The sequence below is a fragment of the Diadema antillarum genome, unplaced genomic scaffold (genome assembly GCF_040938485.1).
Source record: "Diadema antillarum isolate AM-2024a unplaced genomic scaffold, OU_Dant_1.0 seq00000891_RagTag, whole genome shotgun sequence".
NCBI lineage: Eukaryota > Metazoa > Echinodermata > Echinoidea > Diadematoida > Diadematidae > Diadema > Diadema antillarum.
The window spans coordinates 1,120,319-1,145,291 of NW_027271755.1; the positions used below are offsets into that span (position 1 = coordinate 1,120,319).

A 24,973-nucleotide genomic window follows, 5' to 3' on the forward strand; every position below is an offset into this window, starting at 1 on the left:
GAGATGGTCATTTGTGCATAAACTGAAGCTTAATCAGCTCAAAACTGAAATGCTTCATCTGTCATCCAAGTTTCGTAGTACAGACCGCCTGCCATCTCTTAACTTTGAATCTGGAAGCATTTCTTCGTCAGAGCGTATTCGAGACCTCGGGGTTATTCTTGACAAGAACCTGACTCTCAATCACCAAATTAAAAGTATATGTCGATCTGCCTCATGGGGTGTCTGCAAAATCGGAAAGATAAGGCGATATCTCGATAAGTCCTCCACGGAACGATTAGTCCATGCCTTCATCTCATCACATTTGGATTACTGCAATGGTCTCCCGTACTCCCATATTGCACCCCTTCCACGAATACAAAACACTGCAGCAAGACTTGTCACTCGAACTAAAAAGTCAGATCATAATATATCAACTGTGTCAACCCAATCTTACAGTCCCTTCACTGGCTACAGATCCAAGACAGAATCATCTTCAAAGCTCCCCTTTTCATCTTCAAAATCCACCACAACCTTGCACAAGGTGATCGTGCTTTTTTCTCTCTTGCCCCTAACCTATGGAACAATCTCCCCATCAGCATCCGACAAGCCAATACGCTTGAATCATTTAAGTCAAACCTCAAAACATATTCCTTTAGGCAGTGTTACATTGTGTCAGTAGTAGTAGCAGTATTTGTAATTGTTGTTACATATATGATTGTTTACTGTACTTATATGTGGATTTCCTTATTGTTCTCCTCTTCACTCGTTCTCCATCTTTGTTTTCCCCCAGCGCTTAGAAATATGATATTAAGCGCTTTATAGATATTATGCATTATTATTTTTATTATTGTTATTATTATCATCATTATTATTGTTAGTGTTATTATTGTTATTATCATCATCATTATTATTATTATTACATGTATTATTATATCATTCATTCAGACATTCATTCAGTTATTTAATTATTTATTTATTTATTCATTCATTACTTTATTATTTTTGTAGGTATTTTCCAGATATCATCATACACCGTGTGTAGTCTGCTTGCAGACTGATTTTCTGCATTGACTTAATCCATAGCAAGCTGCACAAAGCTGATAATACTTGACCGAGATGTGGACAAATGATTGTGGGTGAATTTGATCACTTTCAATGTGGTACCAAAGATTACTCAGTTGTGTACGATGTTTTCACAGGTACATGTGACGCACCAACCACACCATCCGGTCGATATGAAGTAGCCTTTTCGACGGACGGAGCCTTTTTTGCTCAACATGAAGATGTCTACAGAAATAGACGTTCGATCATTGTTCGCGTAATATGTGATACCGGTTTTCCGCGTGAACCGCAAAGAACAGTTACCTGTGTAAATAGGACCTGGTCCGGTCCGTGGCCGATGTGCAGTGGTAAGTCAAACTGTTACACTGCTACGTAAAGCATCGTTGAATAGTACGATTGTAGGAGGCTGTTGTTGTTTGATTGTGGAGTGCAAACGCTTTTATTGGCAGTTTTGCTCTTTGTTTGTTTGGCTTTTTTTGATTTCTTTCACATTCAATTTGACTCAATTCGCCCATCAATAAAGCACGAATATCTTTATGAAAAAGTTACTTTGGGTGTGACGAATTTGAATTCCTTCTGATGAACAAGGGGATGAGGATTAGCTATCATCATGATAAAATTTGTAATCCTACGGAGAGGATCAGATCAATCTGCATTAACGGAACGTGGTCCCCACCGTGGCCCGTATGTGTTAAACAACCTTCCGTTACTTTGTTTAAAGGGTGTGTACAGTTCTGGTCGAGGAGAGGATTTACAGCTTTTAACATTTTGCGAGATATTCAGAAACGGCTCTATGAGATGTCAAAGAGCATGCAATTCTAACGGGTATCAAAAGTTTATTTGATGCAATCTATTTTGAAATGTCTGAGGTATCGAAAAAAAAGTGAAACAAAAATATCCTATAAAAGGCGTGGTCTGTAATCTTTTATTATTTTCAGTTTTTCTTATCTCAGCCATTTGAAAACTAATTTTCATCGAATAAACGATCAATCCTTTTTTAAGATTACATGGGCTTTCATATTTCCTAAGAGGTTTCTCATTATCTAACTTTGAAAACATGAATCCCCGCCTCAACCAGTACTGTACATCCCCTTTATAGCCACAGTTATCAATATTAAGGTACGCATCAAGGCCGGCGCAGCGTTTTCAAAAGTGTGGGGGCCCACTTTCGGGTTTCATGAGCTAACAAGCAAGAAAAAAAAATGGTCCTCAGCTCATTCTCTCCCGTCCCATTTCCGGGTGTTTTTACCTGGCAAGCAAAAATGAAAAAAGGTCTTCATTGATCTCTATCTATTTCTATTTTAGTGCCACTTACGTACTTCCGGGTTGAAAAAAGTGTGGGGGTCCAAAGTGATGACACCTTATGTATTCCTTTGTATGTGCACAAAAAGTGTGGGGGCCCGAGCACCTACGGCCCCCACGGCTGCGCCGGCCATGCGCATTGGTTTAAGACAAAATTTGTATAAACGCCGAAAACATCAGACCAGTTACTTGTTACTGATCATGCATGGAAAGAGGATGAAATCAAAAGGGACTTTTATCTATTTATTCATGCATTCATTTACTTATTCATTTATATATTCATTCGTTTATTCCTTTCCTTTTGTTTATTATTTCTTAATCAATTCAATTATTCCTTCATTCTTTTATCATTTTTGTAGGTATTTTCCAGATATCCTCATACACCGTGTGTAGTCTTCTTGCAGACTGATTTTTCTTTTGCATTGACTTAATCCATAGCAAGCTGCACAAAGCTGACAATACTTGACAAAACTATGGATGCATAATGAGTGTCGGTGAAATTGATCACTTTCAAGCTGGTGCCAAAGAATACTTAATTGGGTCAAACAATAACCACCTGGAATTTCAAAGAGATCAGCGCCTGGCCTACAGTTAATTCATTCAGTTGCCATTCCTGCTCTAGTTGAGTTATGTATTTTCCGACCTGTCCTGTGACAGTATAACAGGAACAAACGTAGAGAAAAGGAAAGAGAAACGAAAAGTGACAAGCGGGGCACTGTACCAAGGACAATTTACAACATTACGTGTGATAAATCACAGACAAGGGAAATAGAGTGGCTGTGTTCGTGGGGTGTGTATACTTGATGAAATAATTCGATAAATGACATTGGAATGAAGCTCAACTGCCAAAAAAAGCAAAAGTGAAGAAAAAGAGAAAAAATGAAATACCGTCCTGGTATGGCAAAATGAACATGCAGCGCGCTAAGCGATTGAGCCACACGGCTACCGATGATCGGATGCGAAACTTAAATCTAATTTATATACCATTTACAACACAAATTTACTGTGATATTGAAATTTTTGCCCTGATAACGGTGTCTGAACGATATTTCAATGCCCAAAACATATTTGACTTTCAAATGAAATAGAGCAAAAAAACAAACGTGCCCACGTACATGAACCAACGACGTGAACATGCATTTTATTTCGCAGTGCCAGAAGCAAATATGTCTTCAAGTGACTTAAGTTTCAGAGGACATGGAGCAAAATCAGCTGAGGTAAAGGTGCTTCAGCGTTATCAAGTCAATGCATGGTTTAGACATAACACGTAAACCTGGCTGATTTTGAGTCTTTGCCTTTAATCACAATTTCTAGTGTGATGACGTTATCAAATTGGACAACAATGACATGGACTTGAAAGAAAAATGTTCAAAGTATAACATATCCCAATCTGGGATAATATTGAGCTAGAACAACAGAGATGACAGCAAATGAAAGCCAGAAACAGTACCTAAAAAGAAAAAAAAATATTCCCCTTTTTTATTTCAGATGATGATATGATGACGTCATTGAGTTTTCCTCGAAATATTGAGAATTGAAATGTTATTTACAAGTCATATGCTTTTATGCAATATAAACGTAGGGTTGCTGGACGTTTTAAAGAACTGTGGCGAATTAAGACATGTTTTTTCACTATATATTGCACATAGACGGGCGAGCGGAATTCTAACTTTTACGCCAGTGCATTCCTTTGTTAGAGGTCAAAATCGATCAGAAATAAACGGATATTGTTACTTAATGTATCAGGAATCCAAATCAGTCAAAAAAGTGGATTTTCATGTTGCTAACGCGCTGTGCGCGTGAAAACGTGCGGACGTACGCGCACGCGCGGAATTTTTGAAACGCTCAAAATAAGCCAGTTCGGAGTTCCACTCTGCGCATGAGCAGAAAAAAGGTCATTCGGACCAACAGGCACGTTGGTTTTTAAAGTCACTGGGATAAGCGTCTGTGATGTATTATTATGTATAATGATTATTCATGTAATCCTTATAAATGCTGCTTGCCAGCACATCCACCTGACAGCAAAAGTGGTAGGCCTATTTGGCAATATCGATAGAAAGAGGTTGTTCTTACATTCAATGTAAGATAATGAAAATGGATGTTTTCCCAAGTGTTAATTGACGGATCATTCTGGCCATGTGGTCTATGCGAGTTCATTCTTTGTTTAAGCAGGATTGACAAATACCATAAATCGTTGCGTAAAGCTTATGCATTATGTCGCTCTGAAAACGAGTGAAGAGCCCCTTAACCGACTGAGAAAAAAGAAAGGTCATTCGGACCAATGTGCCCATGAGCTAACTCCGAACTGGCTTATTGTCTGAAACTTCGAAAAAAACCGGTCGGGAAGTAGCCGTTGAGCATTTTAAATTCTTAACGCACGCGTACGCGCACGTCATGGTGACCTGGGTAATTAGCATAGGATGCATCAAGTAAGATCTTTCTATATTCTCTTCATGTAGAATTCTATAGGCGTATTCATATCTAGACTAGCAGTTATGGTGAAAGTTAAAGATGTATGTGTCGTATGTGGAAAAGGAGTTACAGGGAAAACAGGAGGTATCCAGTGTGAGGGAAATTGCCAGTTATGGTTTCATCCGCATTGCATTAATCTAAACTACCATGAATATATAGACTTATGGAATAGCTCCGTTATATGGATTTGCAAAAAGTGCGGAATGCATAACATTGGAATGAGTATGACGTCAGGGATTGGTAGCGATATTTTTGGGTTTTCGTCTAACGATAACACTTTTGATGCTCTCGACTCGGGCTCAGAAGAGGAGGAAGAAAATGCAGATGATGTCAGTAATACATCATTCATACAGAGTGATATTGGTTCACCACTTAATATGTCTTCACCCAGTAGAAAAGGTGTAAGACCTAGGAAGTCTAACTTCCGATCCATTAAGATCCTCAATGTCAACTGCCAAAGTATTCGCTCCAAAAAACAGTCTTTCCATCTCCTGACGCAAATACATGATCCAGAAGTTGTCATTGGTACTGAATCATGGGTATCGTCATTAGTCAATAATAATGAGGTATTCCCAACTGATCAGTGTCATATTGAGAGAAGAGATAGACCTAATGACCCTCGTGGTGGAGTGTTTATTGCTACTAAGAGAGAACTTCTAGCTACAAGAGAAATCGAACTTGAAACAGATTGTGAAATTCTCTGGAGTAAATTAAATATGGCGGGATCTAAGACTCTTCATATACAGATATAGCTGCGTACTACAGGCCTCATGAAAATTACAAAGAGAGTCTTGCAGAGCTTCAACGATCCCTGTGTAAATTGAATCGCGATCATATGGTAGTCATATAGGTGGTGATTTTAACCTACCTGGATGGGATTGGGAAACCAGACAGGTGGAAGCATGTCATCACCCAGCGCTTCATCATGCTTTTGGTTCTATGCTTGATGACCATGGGTAAACGCAGGTAGTTACGGAAACAACCAGGAAAGAAAACGTCCTTGATCTATTCCTAGTAAATAATCCAACGTTAGTCACTGATGTCTCAGTTGTACCAGGGAGGAGACACCTCCCTGGTTATACCAGGCATTTCAGATCATGATTGCCCAATTCTCACGATTGCTGGTTGTCCAACTCGCCAGAAGCTAGTAAGAAGGAAAATCAACATCTACATCAAAGCGGATTGGGAGAAATTTGCTGATTTCATGCAAGGTGTAGGCAAGAAAATTGAAGATAAGCTTGACTTTTGCTCAGTAAATGAGGCTTGGGTTATGTTCAAGAATGGAATAGAGAAGGGAATGACAGAGTTTGTTCCACATAAGATGACATCCAAAAAGAATGACATACCTTGGATAACAAACAAGATTAAAAGGTTGATCAAAAGGAGAGATAGGTTGAACAAAAAAAGTCGGAACATGAAATTGAGAATCCACGGGGTAGTCCCTTTTCAATTGGAGTTGAGCTAAGGAGGGCTTATTGGAATTATGTGGAATCTCTTTTTTCTATCGATGAAGATACCACAGAATTTGAGAGTATGAAGAGATTTTGGGGCTTCATCAAACACAACAGGACTGATAATACAGGAATAAGAGAACTGAAAAGTGATGGTATTACGATCACTGATCCGATTGCAAAAGCTGAAGCATTGAACCAACAGTTCAAAAGTGTTTTCACCAAGGAAACTCCCATACCGAATGACTTACTACCGGAAACCTCAGACTTTGTAGAAATGGATGATATTTTGTTTACACCAAAGGGTGTAGAGAAGCTGCTTTGTGGTTTGAAGATAGGCCCCTGGACCGGATGGTATAACTCCACGAGTCTTGAAGCAGCTGGCAAAAAATCTGACTCCAATTCTTTGCAATATATTCCGGTTGTCATATGAATTAAGTGAAGTACCAAATGATTGGCGTGAAGCAAATGTTGTACCAGTCTACAAGAAAGGTAATCGATCTACTCCTGTAAACTACCGCCCCATTTCGCTGACATGTATTTGCTGCTAACTAATGGAACACGTTTTAGCGAGCAACATTATGAAGCACGGGGACGAAAATAACATCATTTTTCCCCTGCAATATGGCTTCTGTAAGAACATGTCATGTGAACAACAAATACTTGGTTTCACAAGCGATTTACACAGGAACTTGGATGCAGGGCGTCAAACGGATGTTATAATCATGGATTTCTCAAAAGCTTTTGACAAGTTTGGACATGAGCGGCTTGTACGTATACGGTATCAGGGGGAAAAATCTGAAATGGATTCAATGTTTTCTCAATGGAAGAAGTCAGAGGGTCGTTTTGGATGGTATTAAATCTTCTCCAGTAGCGGTAGGATCTGGAGTGCCTCATGGGTCTGTTCTTGGGCCTTGCCTCTTTCTGCTTTACATCAATGACTTGCCTGATGGTCTCAAAGGTTCGCCTTTTTGCCGATGATGCAATTTCCTACATGACCATCGACAATCAACATCATACGCAAAATATTCAAGAGGACCTAAAGAAAATTGGTGACTGTGCGAAAATATAGATGATGGATTTGAACACAGATAAGTGTAAGGTTTTGACAATATCCAGGAAAAGAAGAAAGGTGCAACACGTGTATCATCTAAATAACGCCCCTCTTGAATCTGTTGAATCCGTGAAGTACTTGGGTGTAACCATCACTTCTGATTTGAAGTGGACCCAATACTGTCAATAAAGCCAATAATCTTCAATAATCTTCGCATAAAATCTTCTGATGTTAAAGCCACAGCTTACAAAACGTTGGTTCGACCAATTGTTAAGTATGCTTCCACAGTTTGGGACCCATCTACCAAGAATGATGTACAAAATACACAATAATCTTACTCCTCTTTCAGCACAGGACTATATTATCAAACAGGCTACTCAGTTGACGAGAGCCTCGCAACCACACTCCTATTAAGTACCATACTCGAGAACTGAATCTCATCGCCATTCGTTCTTCCCAAGAACTGTAAGGAACTGGAATTCCCTGTCGTCAGAAATTGTTTCAGCGCCATCTGTGGGATCATTTCAAGCCGTCTAACGGTTGATCACAGTGGATAGTTATTTTCGTCAGATTTTCTATGTGCTTGTAAATATCTGTAAATAAATTGTATTATAATGTAAATAGCACCAGTCTGCAAGAATCTTCAGTCTATTGAAGGAGGCAGACTTAGTCAGAAGAAGAAGAAGATCAGACGTGACTTGAACTTTATGTTTACCGAAAATGGTTAAGAAATGACATTTTATTGCTTATTGAAAACACAAAATGGCGACTAGATGACGTCACAGATAAGTTATCGTCATGAAAATGTTTCTGTACTGAGATATTGTCAGGAGATATAATGACTACAAATGTCACAGTGGCGGATCCAGAGTGGGGCGCAACCGGCGCACGCCCCCCCCCTTTATTTTTCGTTAAAAACAAAAGAAATAAAAAGAAAAAACATGGAATGAAACCCGAAAGTGGCACCAGAAATATGAGTCACGCCCCCCCCCCCCCCCCTACAGAATTCCTGGATCCGCCCCTGTTTCATGTGAATTGGTCAATTCATTATTGACATATTTTGTTCACAAAATTCGTTAAAATTCGTCAGAAAGAAATGGGAATTTCGAGCGAACACAATAGGTGATACGCCGTTAGCGTATCACCTAATAATCATAATGATAACGAGTCATGAAATTCGTCACTGAAGACGAGTGAGGTGATACGCTGGTTGGTGATCAGATATTGGTTACCCGACCTGAAGTTATATTGCGATAATATGTTCGTCAGGTCGAAATTTTTTGTCCCTTCATAATTCAGATCAAATTGTTTCTATCATGCATAGCATATGGAGATCCCGTACATGTGTCCTGTGTGTGCGAGTACAGTGTACCTGTACCATGTCGTCCTTGGCACGAATAAATTGAAACATGGAGGTAAAGTGTTTCAAATATTATCTTCACTTTTTAATATCGGTCTTTTAAAATAAATATGAACTTTGACCCATATTTGCTTAACCAAAATTGCTATATCTTATCTTGTTGGAAGTTATAGAATATCAGTTGGGAGATGTATTACAGCTACACGCCTGTAACATTTTCCAGCAATAAAAGCAATAAAGTTTCCAATACAAACCTAAGGGAAATAAAGCGAGTGTGTGTTTACAAAACAGTTTGATTAATATCTGGACCAAGAAGCATTTCCTCAATTAAATAATAAAAAATTAAGGAGGAATTGTCGCTTTGCATCCTATGAGGTTCGAAACTTCACGTGCCCAACGTACGGCTCCCTCGAAAGAGACGTTGCCTTTAAACCACGTAACAATAGGTCTCCTCGAACCAAAAGTGTGGAACGTGAGCTAATACGTCAAAGGGTGCGTTTATCAACTCTTGCTCTCGGCAGAAACAGGTTTTCCAATCAGCTTTCAAGGAATTTTTATGATTTGATAAACGCAAAACTGTTTTGAAAGCCCTTTCGGAAAGCCTTTTCGAAAAGGTGCGTTTATCAACTCTCTTTTTCTCGGCAGAAACAGGTTTTCCAAACAGCTTTCAAGGAATTTTTACGAGTTGATAAATGCAAAGCTGTTTTGAAAGCCCTTTCGGAAAGCCTTTTCGAAGGCCGCAAATTTGTGGCTTTTCAAACAGGTTTCCTAAACAGGTTTTCTGAAACCTGTTTGTAAAAGACTTTTGAAGTTGATAAACGCAAAGCTGTTTTTAAAACGGCTTTGTAGTATTGTACTGCAGTTACGAACAATGCACGCCTTATTGTATTATGATCTCTTCTCCTCGGATCGAATTGCGCAATGCAGCTGTGCAGTGACAGGCCAGATATCGTGTTCGCGAAGAGTTGATAAACGCAATTATTTTGGAAGCTGTTTCGTTCTATTAAGGGCTTTGGAAAAGGCTTTGGAAAGCCGTTTAAACAGGGGAAAGTTGATAAACGCTGCCAAATTCTCATGCCGCCACTCAGAAATATTTGAAGTACATGTATGTGCTAAACTGGAGCTGCCTCACAGATAGGAAGACAATTGATTCATGTGGCATTGCATCATGACTCGTCACTCTCAAAGGAAGATATGTCTTTATAATGGTAATTGCTTTTCGCCGTCCCTTCTTAGAAAACAAGCTGCACATTAATAGTACAGGGCTTTGGAAAGGGCTTTTGAAAGGGCAAAAGCCGTTTAAACAGGGGAAAGTTGATAAACGCAGCCAAAGATAAATCATGGCGATCACCCATGGTTTACACGTGACATGACATATTTCTGTAACTCCATCAGCAGTGATTGACTTCATAAAGAAGAAAGCTTTACCAAATTGAAAGCTTACACGTATGTTAAACTCAGGGGATTTAAGCCTTTTTGCCTTTTTTTACAGCCTCTTTGGCAGAACGACACACAACCCCTTCAAACACACTTATCGGCAGCAACGGCGTAAATCCGTACTGAGGAGTGGGGGGGGGGGGGTCGGCGATAGTCACCATCACCACGATTACAAGCCCATAACCGGACCGGCGCAGCCCTTGGAGGGGGGGGGGGGGGGGGGGGGGGGAGGGAGGGGAAAGCTTTGTCGCCCCCCCCCCCCCCCCACACACACACACACGCGAACTTTACAGGGATCGAATGTCCCACTCTTTTGCATGCAAAGTAGGAGGGAAGTGGCAGCAAAAATATGAAGACTCTTGTTCTTATTTTTGTTTGTTTGTTTGTTTGTTGTTGTTTTTTGCTTGTAAGCCGACTTTCGGAGGAAAATCAGACCTTAAAATTATGAAGACGTTTTTGTTGTTGTTTCTCTTGTCTTTTGATGTCCTTTCTTTTTGACTGAAAGGCGATTTTGACACCCCCGTTTTAAAAACGTAGCGCAGCCCTGAATAATGCCCAAATAAATTCAATAAAATGGTAATATGGATATCCATTTCTTTGTATGTAATAACGTAGTAGATATTTTCCTGTAGCTATCAAAGGGGTGGCGTTGTTGCGTTTTACATTGCGCAAAATTCACAGTTCAAAATCCGTTCTGAAATCACGTTAAGATATGCAGAAACGTTATTCATTGAAATTGATAACCCAATTTCTAAAAATGTTATTATAGGTTTAATTTATCGACCCCCTGATGTGAATTGTGAATTATTTTGTGATGAATTGGATTTATATCTTCATAAGATAGGTAATGAAAGTAAACATGTTTTTATTTTTGGTGATTTCAACATTAACTTTTCCCCCACATCCGATAGCAATAGTTCCCTTAATTTTATGCATTTAATGTTATCATATGGTTTTTATGTCGATTATCAATAAACCCACCAGGATAAATCCGCACTCATCAACTCAGATTGATAATATATTTTCGAATGTGTATAATAATACAATTACGGGGGTATATTATGTTCTGAAGTTTCTGATCATTTACCAATATTTTCAATTTGTGAATGCAAATTGGGTTGTAATAAATTACGTGATAAAATATGGTATTATAAAGAGTCAAAACGTAATGTGGAATTATTGAAACAGAATCTATTTTTAGAGGAATGGACAGATATTTATAGTATTGATAATGTTAATTTGGCATATAAATGTTTTAATGATAAATTGTTGTATTATTATGAAAATAATATTCCTTTATGTAGAATAAAAAGTAACCGAAGTAAACCAAGAAATCCTTGGATTACAAAAGGTATTTTGAAATCCATAAACACCCGTAATTTTTTGTATAAGTTACATATTCGTAACCCAACTGAATTTAATTTAAATATGTATAAAGTTTATCGAAATAAATTGACAAAATTTATTCGTTTATCCCGTAGATTATATTTTTCTGATAGAATGAAAAAGGTTTCTTCGAATATTAATGCAACATGGAAAATTATTAAAGAGGTCCTAGGTAAAAAGCCTGATTCTCCGCCAACGGATGATATCACATTAAACGGCATTAAAATAAATGATCCCAATATGTATGCTAATTCATTTAACTCATTTTTCGTTAACATCGGTCCGGAACTTGCTATTAAAATTAGCAATACTTCTGCTCATTTTACAGATTATATTTTTGACCAAAATTAAGAGTCTATTTATTTTAATCCAACAAGTCCCAGTGAAATCATTAGTATCACTAAATCTTTAAATAGCTCTAAATCTTGTGGTTTTTGATAAAATAAGTTTGATGTTATTGAAAGAAATAGTTTATCCACTCGCAGAACCGTTAAGCCACATATTTAATCTTTCTTTATCACAAGTTATTTTTCCTGATCTGCTGAAAATAGCGAAAGTTAATCCTGTTCATAAAAAAGATGATCCTCATGAAATTAATAATCATCGTCCTATTTCTTTGTAGCCTAGTATATCCAAAATTTTAGAAAAAAAATTGTTTATAATAGACTTCTTAAATTCATTAAAACGTATGATTTACTTATTCCCAAGCAATATGATTTCAGAAAAAAATTATTCAACTGATTTAGCACTAATACAAATTTATGATAAAATTACGAGTGCTTTTGCAAACAAAGAACATGTTGCAGGTATATTTTGTGATTTGAGTAAGGCATTCGATACTCTTGATCATTCTATTTTACTCACCAAACTTAGTCATTATGGTATTTGAGGACAAGCACTTTTATGGCTTAAAGATTATCTAACTAATAGAAGACAATATGTTATTTTTAATGGTTGTGAATCTGACCCCCTTTTAATTAAATGTGGTGTTCCTCAAGGCTCAATTCCTGGCCAACTATTATTCCTTCTTTATGTTAATGATATCATAACTACATCCTCTCTTCTTTCTTTTGTTCTAGTTGCTGATGATACTAATATATTTTATTTTCATAAAGATCTTCGGATTTTAAATGATACTTTAAATATTGAAATTAGTCATCAAATTGGTTTAAGTCTAATAAACTTTCTTTGAATATAAAAAAGACTCACTTCATTTATTTCAAACTTCATTCTCATAATGAAGATACGCTGATACATATTAACATTGATGATATCCCATTAGAAAAGAAAACGAATTCAAAATTTCTGGGAGTATATATTGATGAAAGTTTGACTTGGAATGAGCATTTGTATTATGTTACAACGTGTATTTCTAGAAATATAAGGATAATTTCCAAGCTGAAGTTCTTTCTTCCTCGTTCAACTTTATTTCTATTATATAATTCCTTAATTCTCCCATATATAAGTTATTGCAATGTTGTATGGAGTACTTGCGGCTCTACCAAAATAAATTCTTTATTAAAATTACAAAAGAAAGTTATACGTATTTGTACAGGATCGCATTTTCTGGCTCATACTGATTCTTTATTTCATGAGCTTAAAACATTGAGGGTTTTTGATTTGATTATTAGTCAAGTAGCAGTAATTATGTTTAAATATATACATGATCAACTTCCATCATCGTTTGATAACATGTTTAGGTTCAATACTTCTGTCCATTCGTGCCCTTTTTCACCTTTTGAATCCCAAATTATTAGTGACACATAAATCTATAAGACATTCGGGTCCGGACATTTGGAATAATCTCCCGGATAATGTAAAGTCCTGTTTAAGTATTTATTCTTTGAAAGCTCCACTAAAACGATATTTGATACAATTATATTCTCCAAACCAATTGAGCTAACAAATATTTATAGTAAATGATTGTCATCTTATTGTCAATCTCTATTTTCTTTTTGCATATTGATGTTGTAAATGGTGCAATTTGATGCATTTTTGTGCGTGTTTTATAGACTTGAAACAGTTCCACATGTTTAAGGTAGCATTTTATGTAGATTATTATTGAACAATTTTGCCTACAAAATGGTACTCTCTAAAAAATTTCTAGTGAATAATTCACTCCTCGGAAGGAGTGAATAAAATTTCACTCGATTAAGGGTGTATTGACTTTCACTCGTTGTCGAGTGAATTTCACTCTTGTAACGAGTGAAATTTGTGTGAAACCTATTCGCCGAGTGAATTCCGAGTGAAATTAAGGCGAGTGAATTCCGAGTGAATACATAATCAAACGCATTTGGCTAGGCCAATAGAAATTGAGAATTCCCCTGTCATGTGTTTACTCTAAGCCAATCACCGGCCGCAATTTCCCCTGGCTTGGGCGCGGGCAGGTTTACCTGAAGAGCGACGCGTCGCCTGTGCAAGGACTGTGTGCAATTGCGTGCTGTGTGGTGATCTTTCATGTTGCTAACGCGCTGTGTGCGCGAAAACGCGCGGACGGACGCGTACGCGCGGAATTTTTGGAAACCAAAATAGTAGAGATAACAAGATACGAAGGCGCGCGATAAACAATGGACACAAAAATGGCTACCTTACATGACGATACAGAGAGAGCTAAGTACAAACTCAGTACACCTAGGAACATCATTCATTTCTAAAGGTAGTGGTATTTTTGTTATCTTAAAAAGATTTAAAAATTAAAGTCGTAGCTTTTTTTCGATTAAGGGGATCATTTTGAAGAACGAGATTTTAAAGTAACAAGGATTATTTCGTGAAGGTAAACATTTGGCAACAGCATGATCTCACAATCAAAGACGCTTGATAAACAACAACATCTTCAAAGACAGCGCGTCTCAGGCAAAGAAGCACATCACCTGATACTAACAAAAAATACTATGAATAGCATGGCTCTGGGAGAAATAGGGAGGCTTGAAATAGCCTGTACTGTTAAAGAAAGAATGCTTAATTTTTGGTTGAAGATTATTACAGGAAAAGAAAGAAAATATTCATCTATAGTATGTAATATCATATCACTTTTGCATAATTATAAGATATATTCATCACCATGGTTTTTGAAAGTTTATGATACACTAAATGAGTTAGGAATGTCTTTTGTTAGGAATAACTTTGAAAACGTAAGTTCTTCGTGGTTTAGGTGTTCGATAAAACTTAGATTAAGAGACGAATTTGTACAGAATTGGCAGTCTAAGATAAGTAACAGTTCATGTTGTACGAATTACAGAATCTATAAAACGAATCTATGTTTAGATCCATTTTGTTAAAAATCCCTTGCATTTTCAGACAACTTCTTTCCAAATTTCGCTGCGCCAACCACAGATTGCCAATTGTAACGGGTAGGTATGCTGGTATTGAACATTGTGATCGATTTTGTAATTTGTGTAATTCTAATAGACTAGGGGATGAATTTCACTATTTATTTGAGTGTTATACATTGAATAATGCCAGGAATAAATTCATTAAGTCCTATTATATAGAATAAGACCAAACACTTTAAAGATGTTCCCAAAATCGTAGTGAGTTGATAAATTTAGCTAAATTTTGTAAGGAAATAATGAAGCTCCAAAAGAAATAATAATTATTAATATCATTATTTGTATTTTTTCATGTAAATGTAGCTTTTTACAATGTTTTGCTTTATATTATTGAAATTGCTTTTGTCTGCATTATTGTTGCCCTGCTTTTTTTTAAACTGTTTTGTTTGTCTTCCTTCTCTCTTTCCTTCTCTCTCTCTCTCTCTCTCTCTCATTCTCTTTCTCTCTTCTGGGTCCTGCACCATTCTGTATATTTTGTATGTTTTGTAAATATCATGCAATTTTCTGTATATATATATAATTTACAATGTATTAATGTATTAACTGATTTTATCTGTTACGATGTTTGTTTGAATTTTCTTCAATACCCTGACGTTGGGTGACATAAGAAAATAAAAAAAACCCATTGTTATTGTCATTGTCATTGTCACCTGAGACGCGCTGTCCCTGAAGCCGCTGCTGTTGTTTATCAAGTGTCAAGACAGCGCGTCTCAGGTGATGTGCGTAATACGCTTGAGGACCGCGCGCTGTCCATTTGTTTTGTACAGGATTAGCGCGCACTTTCGTGTCTTATTAGTTAAGCGTCTTTTTTGGAAACGCTCAAAATTGTCTGAAGCTATGAGATTTTCCATTGGAAAGTCGTTTTGGGCATTTTAAAATTATGACGCTCGCGTACGGGCGCGTCATGATGACCTGAGTATACAGGACGATCAGTTGTGACTTGAACTTTATGTCTACCGAAAGTGATATAGAAATGACATTTTGTTATGAAGTTATGATCGAACATGTGACTTTATCTGAAAATGGCGCCTAAATGACGTCACAGATGTGTTATCGTCATGAAAAGTTTCATGTACAGAGATATTGATATAAGATATGATGACTGAAAATTTCATGTTACGCCGGTTGCGTATCACCTAAAAAGAAAGAAAGGAAGATTTTGACAAACACAATAGGTGATACGGTGACATCGTATCACATAAAAAGGACGATTTTGACAAACACAATAGGTGATACATGTACTTTGATAGCGTATCACCTAACAAATAAAGGAAGATTTTAGCAAACACAATAGGTGATACGCTGATAGCGTATCACTTAGATATTGTAGTCCAATCGGTGTGACCTTGTTTTTAATCAACTCACCATTTATCATCCTTTCTGTTGTTTTGTTTTGTTTGTTTGTTTGTGTCCATGCTCTAGATTCTTGTGGTTTAGCCAGGGAGCGATTAGTCGTAACACAGCTGTGGACAGCGGCCTGTGAGACTGATGAGCACTTTGGTAAGTGTTTTTCTTGTGTGTGTGTGTGTGTGTGTGTGTGTGTGCACTTATCCATTGTGTAAAACGAGGACATGCATACAAATTTACATTTAAACCGAGGACACGCAGAGAACCAAGGACGTCCTCGGTACGCAGACTATTCCATAATAGAGTCTGCTTTTGCATGCCTTTGCATGTAGGGTACATGTTTGTAGGTCCTCGATTACCATTAATAAGGTCCTCGGTTGGATTGATATATATACGAATGAGTCCTCGGTTGACAAGAGTCCTACTGACACACAGGTCCTCGATTATGCGGTAAAATTCTTATGGGTAAAACATGTCCTCGGTTTCCACCATAGACGCGTATGTATGTATGTGTGTCTGTGTATGCGTTTGATCGAGTGTTTGAAGAGGAACAGAGATACATAATAGTTTACAATATATTCTGTCATACATAATGCCAATATTCAGAGATACAGGTAGTTTCCATTATTCCGTAAACTTCACTATATATTATTGTGATGTAATTTATGTGTTCAATTTCTGGAAAATGTTTATACGTTTCTGCTGTAAATGGATAAATGAAACAGTGAATGAATAAATGTGAATGAATGAATGAATGAATGAATGAATGAATGAATGGTTGAATAATAATCAGCATATTCTTCACTGTTTACATTTTCAACGAGAAGATTTTGTGCGGATGCTGGAAATCTCTTTTCCTCAAATGTGTTTTTGACAGTGACTATGGGTAATCATATAGTACAACATATCAGCGAGAGTTTGAGACATTAATGGGAAAGTGAAAGTCACCGAATATCGACTTTTCCAGATTAGAGTTTGTATTTTCCGGACCCTTAGTATTTCAGTGCGATATTATTACGTCATTCTACCATAATATTATCTCAAGACAAAAGAGAGAAACGACCACAAACACCCAAAAGTACCACAGACATGGAAAAAAGACGGTCACAAAATCAACACAATTCTGAGAAAGTCGCCCTGGAAGTTGCAGTTGCTTACAAATTTATGTGCTCAAGACTTGGCATCTAACACATTTTTTTTTTGTTCACTATATAATACAATTCAGCACACCACACCAACTTGTTTAATAAATATTGAAAAGGTTTTGATTGCTATATAGGTATTCTTGTGAGAGAGAGGGCGCTAGCAGATACGTCAAGACTTTTTTTTCGCATCCTCTCCTTTTGGGATTTAATATCTTGAAATATCGCCAACAAGGAAATCCATCCTATTGTCATCTTTGGACCATATAAGTGATTTGGAAAAGTGCTATAAACTATCCTGTTTTTGAGGACTAACAGACTGTGCTTCTTGACATCTTCTGTGGGAAAGTTAACTGGCGAAGGTGCATGCAATATGTATGCCCAGAAAGCGACGCCACGCCCAGACATACATACGACAGGGCCCAAGCCAGTTTTCCTGCGCACAGACGACATCAGGAACAATGACAAGAAACATTGTACAGGTGAGGAAATATATGTCGCCTTGGAAAGAACTGTCAGCACTGACAGCATCCTGGGAATCCAGCAAATTCGCCGTCTATGGCGGATTTATCTGAACTCCCATGAGGACCGCGTGAAACTGATATCCAATGGGCTTGTCATTCGGGGAGCAAACGCCGCTGTATACGACGTGAACCCATTCACGAGGTCAAAGGATGAGAACCTGACCAGAGTGACCATCAAAGACATCCCGTTGTCTGTCAGCGACGAAGTCATACGTAGCAAGATAGAAAACCAAAAATGCCAGATCCAAGGGGACATTTATCGCCAAAAACTGAGGGTAAATGGTCAACTGACCAACTGTCTGAATGGTGATCGGGTACTCTACATCACCCCACCCTCACAGCCACTACCACGGAAATTGTTATTTGGAAACAACTTCATGGGACGTGTATACCATCCGGGACAAACCGAGCAATCTAGTGCAGCTGGTCCGGTAACATGCTCCAGATGCCTTGAATCGGGACACCATGTATCCAGCTGCCATAACGAGGTGAAATGCCAGCTTTGCAGAACCACCGGCCACAAAAGGAACGAGCGTCCACAGAACCCGGCACTACACAACCACATAGCAACGCCCGACGCCTCACCACCGCGACAACCTACGGCACGTGAGAACTCCGAAAGTACCGGTCCAACACACCCCATCGAGACTGCGAGTCAAAGCACCAAGACGCGACAAACTCGTCTCGCTGATTTCATCACGAAGCTTGTGCAACAACCATTGCAGACCAACGATCCCGAAAGATCTGAGGCCATCGATCTTCGATCACAGTCGAGAACGCGATCAGCCTCATGTAGTGCAGGAGCATCTGGTACGGCATGTGAAGCATCATATCGCACGCGATCACAGGCAAAGATCAGTGAAAGCACGCCGCGTGATGACGAGAAGAGAGAACAGCAAACGGATGGAGAATGTGATGATGAAACATGCAGTATCTACACAAACAGCGACAATGATGATTTTACGTTATCCCCGGAGACTCCTCCTCCGAAGGCTGCTGGGAAGACAAAGGAATCTAAAAAAAGGAAAATGAAACCAACGAAGAAGCAGAAGTGAGTAGATTATTTGATCGTGATTAATTAGAAAACAGGTAATCTCATTAAGAGCGATGGAGTGTTTCCATTTTGTCTCTTTAAATGTAAGAGGAATATGTGATACACTCAAACGGAAGAAAATATTCTTATGGTTGAAACGTCAAAAATGTGATATAGCTTTCTTACAAGAAACATTTTTATCAGGAGAATTAGAAAAGGTAATTTCAAATGAATGGAAAGGTTTCCGAATATACGATCATGGAGCAAAACACTCAAAAGGTGTAGCTGTTTTAATCAGAAACGACCTTCCAATTGACGTCATAGAGACACATTCCAAAGGTGACGGTAGAGCCATTGCGTTGAGATTTGTAAGCTATGATTCTGTTTATTTCTGCCTAAATGTATACGCTCCGGCGAAAAACGCAGAAAAAGAGCCGTTTTAAGCATCATTACATAGCTGGGTGAAAAAGATCAAGAAACCGAGTGAAATTATGATTGCAGGAGGAGACTGGAACTGTGTACAAAATAAAAAGTTAGACACAAACGGAATGTCTTACATATATTTACCAAAAAAATATTTTGTTAAATTTCAGCAGTGTTACAATTTAATAGATGTGTGGAGAAAAAAATTCCCGGAGAGGAGGCAATTTACGGGGAGACATCTGTCACTCAGTATATGCTCACGCCTTGATTATTGGCTAGTCTCCAGGGCATACGCTCCGTATGTACATTCCTTACATATCAAACCAGTGTTAAAATGTGATCACAATGCGGTGACAATGAAGCTTCGGGTGACAACAAAAAAGAGAGGAAGGGGTTTCTGGAAATTGAATAATTCATTACTTAAAGATGAAAAATATAAACATGGTATAAAGAATACTATTCAGAAGGTTAAAATGGAGTGTGATAAATTTGATGATCAGTTAAGATGGGAAATATGTAAGATAAAAATAAAAGAATACAGTATTACATATGCATCTGAGTTGTCACAAAAGAAGAAGAAATATATCAGGAGCATCGAAGAAGAATATAAAAGATTGAGTATGAGTGTTAATGAAGACCAAAATATTGATGATTTAGACAAGATTAATTGTTTTAAACATGAGATAGATAGATGGTATGAATATCAATGTAAAGGTGCATATGTTAGATCAAGGGCAAGGTGGCTTGAGTCAGGAGAGAAGTCATCTCGATATTTTTTTCAGCTTGAAAAAGCAAAGGGTAAAAAAAAGAAGAAATAAATTGTATTGAAATAGATGGTAAGATTTTCAGAGAAGATGAAGAGATTTTGAAAAAAAAATACATGATTTTTATAGCAGTCTTTACGGAAAAGATGATTCCAAGTCTGATATCAAAGACTACACTCGTAATTTAGACTTTAATGTATTAAGTGAGGAAGATGCAAACATCTGCGAGGGGAAGCTCGCAGAAAATGAATGCTGGTTTGCACTCAAATCTATGCATTTGAATAAGTCACCTGGCAGTGACGGTCTTAGTGTAGAATTTTATAGATGTTTCTGGGAAGACCTGAAACAGATGGTAATAGACAGCTTGAATCAGGGATATGAAAAAAAAAGAATTCTCTGTTTCTCAAAGTCAAGCCATTTTAACACTCTTGTATAAGAAAGGTAATAAGAACATATCAGATAATTGGCGACCAATTTCGTTGCTTAATATAGATTATAAGTTGGCGGCTCGTGTTTTGACAATCCGATTGAAAAAAAAAATTATTCATTGTATTATATCCGAGGACCAATATAGTTTTATGAAAAATCGTTCTGCATCAGAGTGTATAAAATATACGGACAGTTCAGGATGTAATTGATTACTGTCAATGTACTGAAACACCCGCTATTATTATGTCATTGGATTTCAAGAAAGGTTTTGATACTATTAATCATGATTTTTAGTTTGGTTTGTTGAAGGAACTAAGATTCAAAGAATCTTTCATTAGATGGATCAAAACGTTGTATAGTAATGCTAATGGTAGAGTAATGAATTATGGTTGGATATCTGAAGAATTTTTTATTAAAAAAGGTGTGCGGCAAGGATGTCCGTTATCAGCTCTTTTGTTTATCATTGTTGCAGAAATTTTAGCAGCAAAGATAAAGAAGAATGTTCAAATAAAAGGTATTTTAGTACCTAATATTGAATCGGAAAATGAGTATAAAGATATTCGAATTATTCAATTTGCTGACGATACCACAATTTTAGTTGATTCTGTTGATTCCTTCACAGAAGTAATGAAAGAAATAGAATTTTTTGGTGAAAATGTTGGCCCAAAAATTAATTGGTCAAAATCTCAGTTTATGAGACTGAACTTAGATATTGAAACTTTTGGAGAATTAAATCTCACAGAAGACGCCATAAAATGTCTCGGTATATATGTTGGGAAATGCTATAAAGAAGTTGAAGACCTTAACTGGGAAGGCAAAATAGGGAAAATAAAAAATACACTGGATTTATGGAGAATGAGAAATTTGACATTGTATGGAAAGGTGACCATTATCAAACAATTAGTTACATCTCAGTTAGTATACACAGCTACAGCAGTACCTGTGCCCTTAAAGATAATTAGGTCAGTAAATAGATTACTGTATTCTTTTTTTATGGAATTCCAAACGGGAAAAGGTAAAACGCACCGTATGCTGCAACCCAGAAACAGGAGGAGGACTTAAAATGGTCGATTTGCTTTCAAAATGTTTATCTCTCCGTTTATCATGGATTAAGAAGTATTTTTCTGAGGAACAAATGTCATGGAAGATTTTATTTCAATATTGGACCCAGAAATGCCTTTGTGTTGGAAATTTAATTGCAAGAAAAATGATACATTAAGAATATGCAGAAGGAGAAAAATACCTGAGCTTTATTGACCTTTTCTGTTCATGGTCTGAGTTAAAGTACATAGATATGTTTAATATTAATGATATAAAGAAAGAAGTTGTTTGGAATAACAGTCATATTAGATATGACAATGAAATGTTATGTTTCCAGAGCTGGATAAAAGAAAATGTTATCACAGTGAAACAGATTATAGAAGATGGGGAGTGGAAAGACGTTACATTCATAAATGAAACCTTCCGAGACAGGCAGCTGCTCGCCTCATTTGAATTGTCTAAGTTAAAAAAAGCATTTCCCAGGTTTTGGTTAGACAAGTTACGTAATAATAGTAATTTCACGGTTTCAAATGGAGTTAAACAAGGTGGTATATTGTCTCCATGTATGTTCTGTCTCTATATTGATGGGCTTCTGCATCAACTGCAGGCACTCGGTGAAGGATGTTACATGGGTCAAATGTTTAGTGGCGTTCTCTCATATGCTGATGATTTGATCATTTTATCCCCAAATGTGTCAGCTCTGAAGGAAATGATTACTATCTGTCAAAAATATGCTTCTCAATTGGATTTGAAGTTTAATAGTGACAAAAGTCAGCTTATTATATTCAAATGTGATGGAAAAGAAGTTGTAGATCCAAGGATAACAATTAACGGAGAGTATGTGAAAATTGTAGACAATATATGTCATCTTGGTCATATTATTACAAATGATATTATGCATGCTGATTTGTCTAAAATTAATGGTGATTGTAACCGTCAGTGTAATATTTTACTGAGTAATTTTAAATATGCCAAGTGTGAGGTACGTAATGTTTTGTTTCAAAAATTTTGCTGTAGCTTTTATGGCTCTCAGTTATGTCCATTATATGACTCCTCTTTAGATGCGTTATATAGACACTGGAGAACTGCTGTTCGAAGAGTATGGAAATTTCCATGGCAGACACATAATGCATTCTTGCCTTTTTTAGAAGGTGTTTTTAGAAGGTGTTTGAATTTTATAACAAAATTTTTAAACACAAAGAATCAGATTGTTTCTTATATAACACGAATGAGTAGATTTGGTGCATATTCTGTACTAGGTGGTAATTTGAGATTTTTGAATAGTAGGTATTTTTTAGACCAGTCGAAGATAAACGAAAGATGAAAGGCATTATGCGGTGAAATGGATGAAGCCATGAGGAATGCCGAGCAAATAAGGAAATTGATACATATGAGGGATTACAAAGAATTTTCTTTTTTAAACTCTCAAGAATGTAATGAGTTGATTTCGTATCTATGTCTACATTAATGTGGCATAGTGTAGCTGGAATGAAATACTTTCAGGGAGAATGCAGTTTTTTTACTGGTCACATTATTATACAGAATATAGAGAAAAGATGCAATTTTTATTTTTTATTTTTATATCATCATGACTGTTTCGGGGACAGTTGCTGAATTTTATACATATGTTGTGCTGCATGTACACATAGTTATATACATGCACACTGTCATATTGCTGGTATTTGCGGGAGTGTGTGGGGGGAGTGAGTGAATGCCAAATTGCGAATGCATTCGAATGTGCGTATATGGGTGCATAGTAGAACATCGTACTTATTGAACAATGTGTGCATGTCTATGAGAGCATGCACGGGCGCACGTGCGCACTTGTGTGTACACACCATGTACTAGTAGTCAGAGAGTGAGGTATATTGTGCTGGATTGGGTACGTAGTTTTTTAGCCGGGATATGGATGGGTGCTGTACTCCACTCTCTTCCCCGGACAGTCGGAGTGGGCACGGGTGAGGGAGGGTTGATGGGCGAATGTATTAATAACAGAAAATATGTGGATTTCTGTTGGATCTCCCTGAGGGCATTTTTAGACTTATGTGTGTGTCTGTTTATTTTTTTTTATTTCATTTCTGTATCCATGTCTATACATTGTATCTGCATGTTTTTAGGAATATTTTATTGTATATACTATATCTGCTTTGTAAGAAGCGAATAAAGAATATAATAATAATAATGATAATAATAATAATAATAATATACAGACTCCTGTACTGCTGCACACAGAAGAATTTGATGCTATTGAGTTGTCAACAGGTGATAAAATCAGTGTACAGAAAACGTCAGCTAAACATTATTATAGATTATTTTTGCATAAGAAAAAACAAGAACCTTCATGTTTATACCCTGTGATTTTGATTGGAAAAAGGCATTGCAATATAAGTTTCATCAGATTAATGATAACAGAATAAAGCAATTTAATTTTAAGCTTTTTCATCGAATACTTCCCAGTAAAGACAATTTGTTTAAATGGGAAATTTTGAATGATAATTTGTGTACTGTATGTAATTGTAAAGAAACCACTTGTCATTTTTTGCTGAAATGCAAAAAAATCAAAATGTATTGGAGAGTGGTTTCGGTTTTAATTCGAAATATTTTCGATCTTGTAATAGATATCAATGAAAAATTCATTATTCTCGGATATGATATAGGTAACAAAAAGATGAAATTAGTAAACCTTTTTTTGAATTATGCCCAATTCATTGTCTACAGGAATTATGTCAGAGAAGGCAATGAAAGAAACAAATGTTTGTTCAATGTACATCATTTAATAGAAGATTTGAAAGCGGAATTAAGATTTTATATCAGTTTGAAGTGCAACCAAACGAGATTCGATGATTTTGGATTAAGAAGAATACGCAATTATTTTGGTTGGTACCATTGATGTACCCTTCTATTATTTTTTTCCTGTCATAATGATTATGTTGAATGCCTTTTGGATACTTGCAGATAATGTGATTGTAAATATGCGAAGATATGTGGAAAAATAAAGTACCTCAGATGAGGAAAATAGAAAAAAAAAATATGGGTATTCTTGTACTGCCAAATTCTGGCAGGATGCATTTATGAAATATGTCACAATCTGACAAGTTGTTGTTTAATCAATTAGCATTTTTTCTTACTTTCAGCCAAAGCAAAGAATATTGTGAATTGTGAATTATTTACGATATTCTCAAGTTCAGTGACTGGGCTGCGTGGTGATAAGATGTTCGATGAAGTGTATCTTTATGATTGGTGAAGTATAGATCGAGTTAAAACACTACCTTTCATTATTTTGTAGATGCGTTTAGAGAGATATCGTTATCACAAATTAACGTGAATATGTTGATTATATCCGTATATTTCAGCGTTAAAGATAAGAGTCAACGCAGTAGTCGAGGAGACTGGGTTCTATGTCATCACCGCCACCGTGGTAACACCAATCAAAACAGG

At 36.8% G+C, this 24,973-nt stretch overlaps 1 long non-coding RNA gene across 1 annotated transcript; it reads left to right on the top strand.

The window, feature by feature from the left end:
- Window positions 1-1,186: 1,186 nt before the first annotated feature.
- Window positions 1,187-24,973, top strand: LOC139740931 (uncharacterized). Its single transcript, XR_011711596.1, has 3 exons — window positions 1,187-1,388; window positions 16,255-16,332; window positions 24,889-24,973. It is a non-coding gene; the product is annotated as an uncharacterized lncRNA (long non-coding RNA).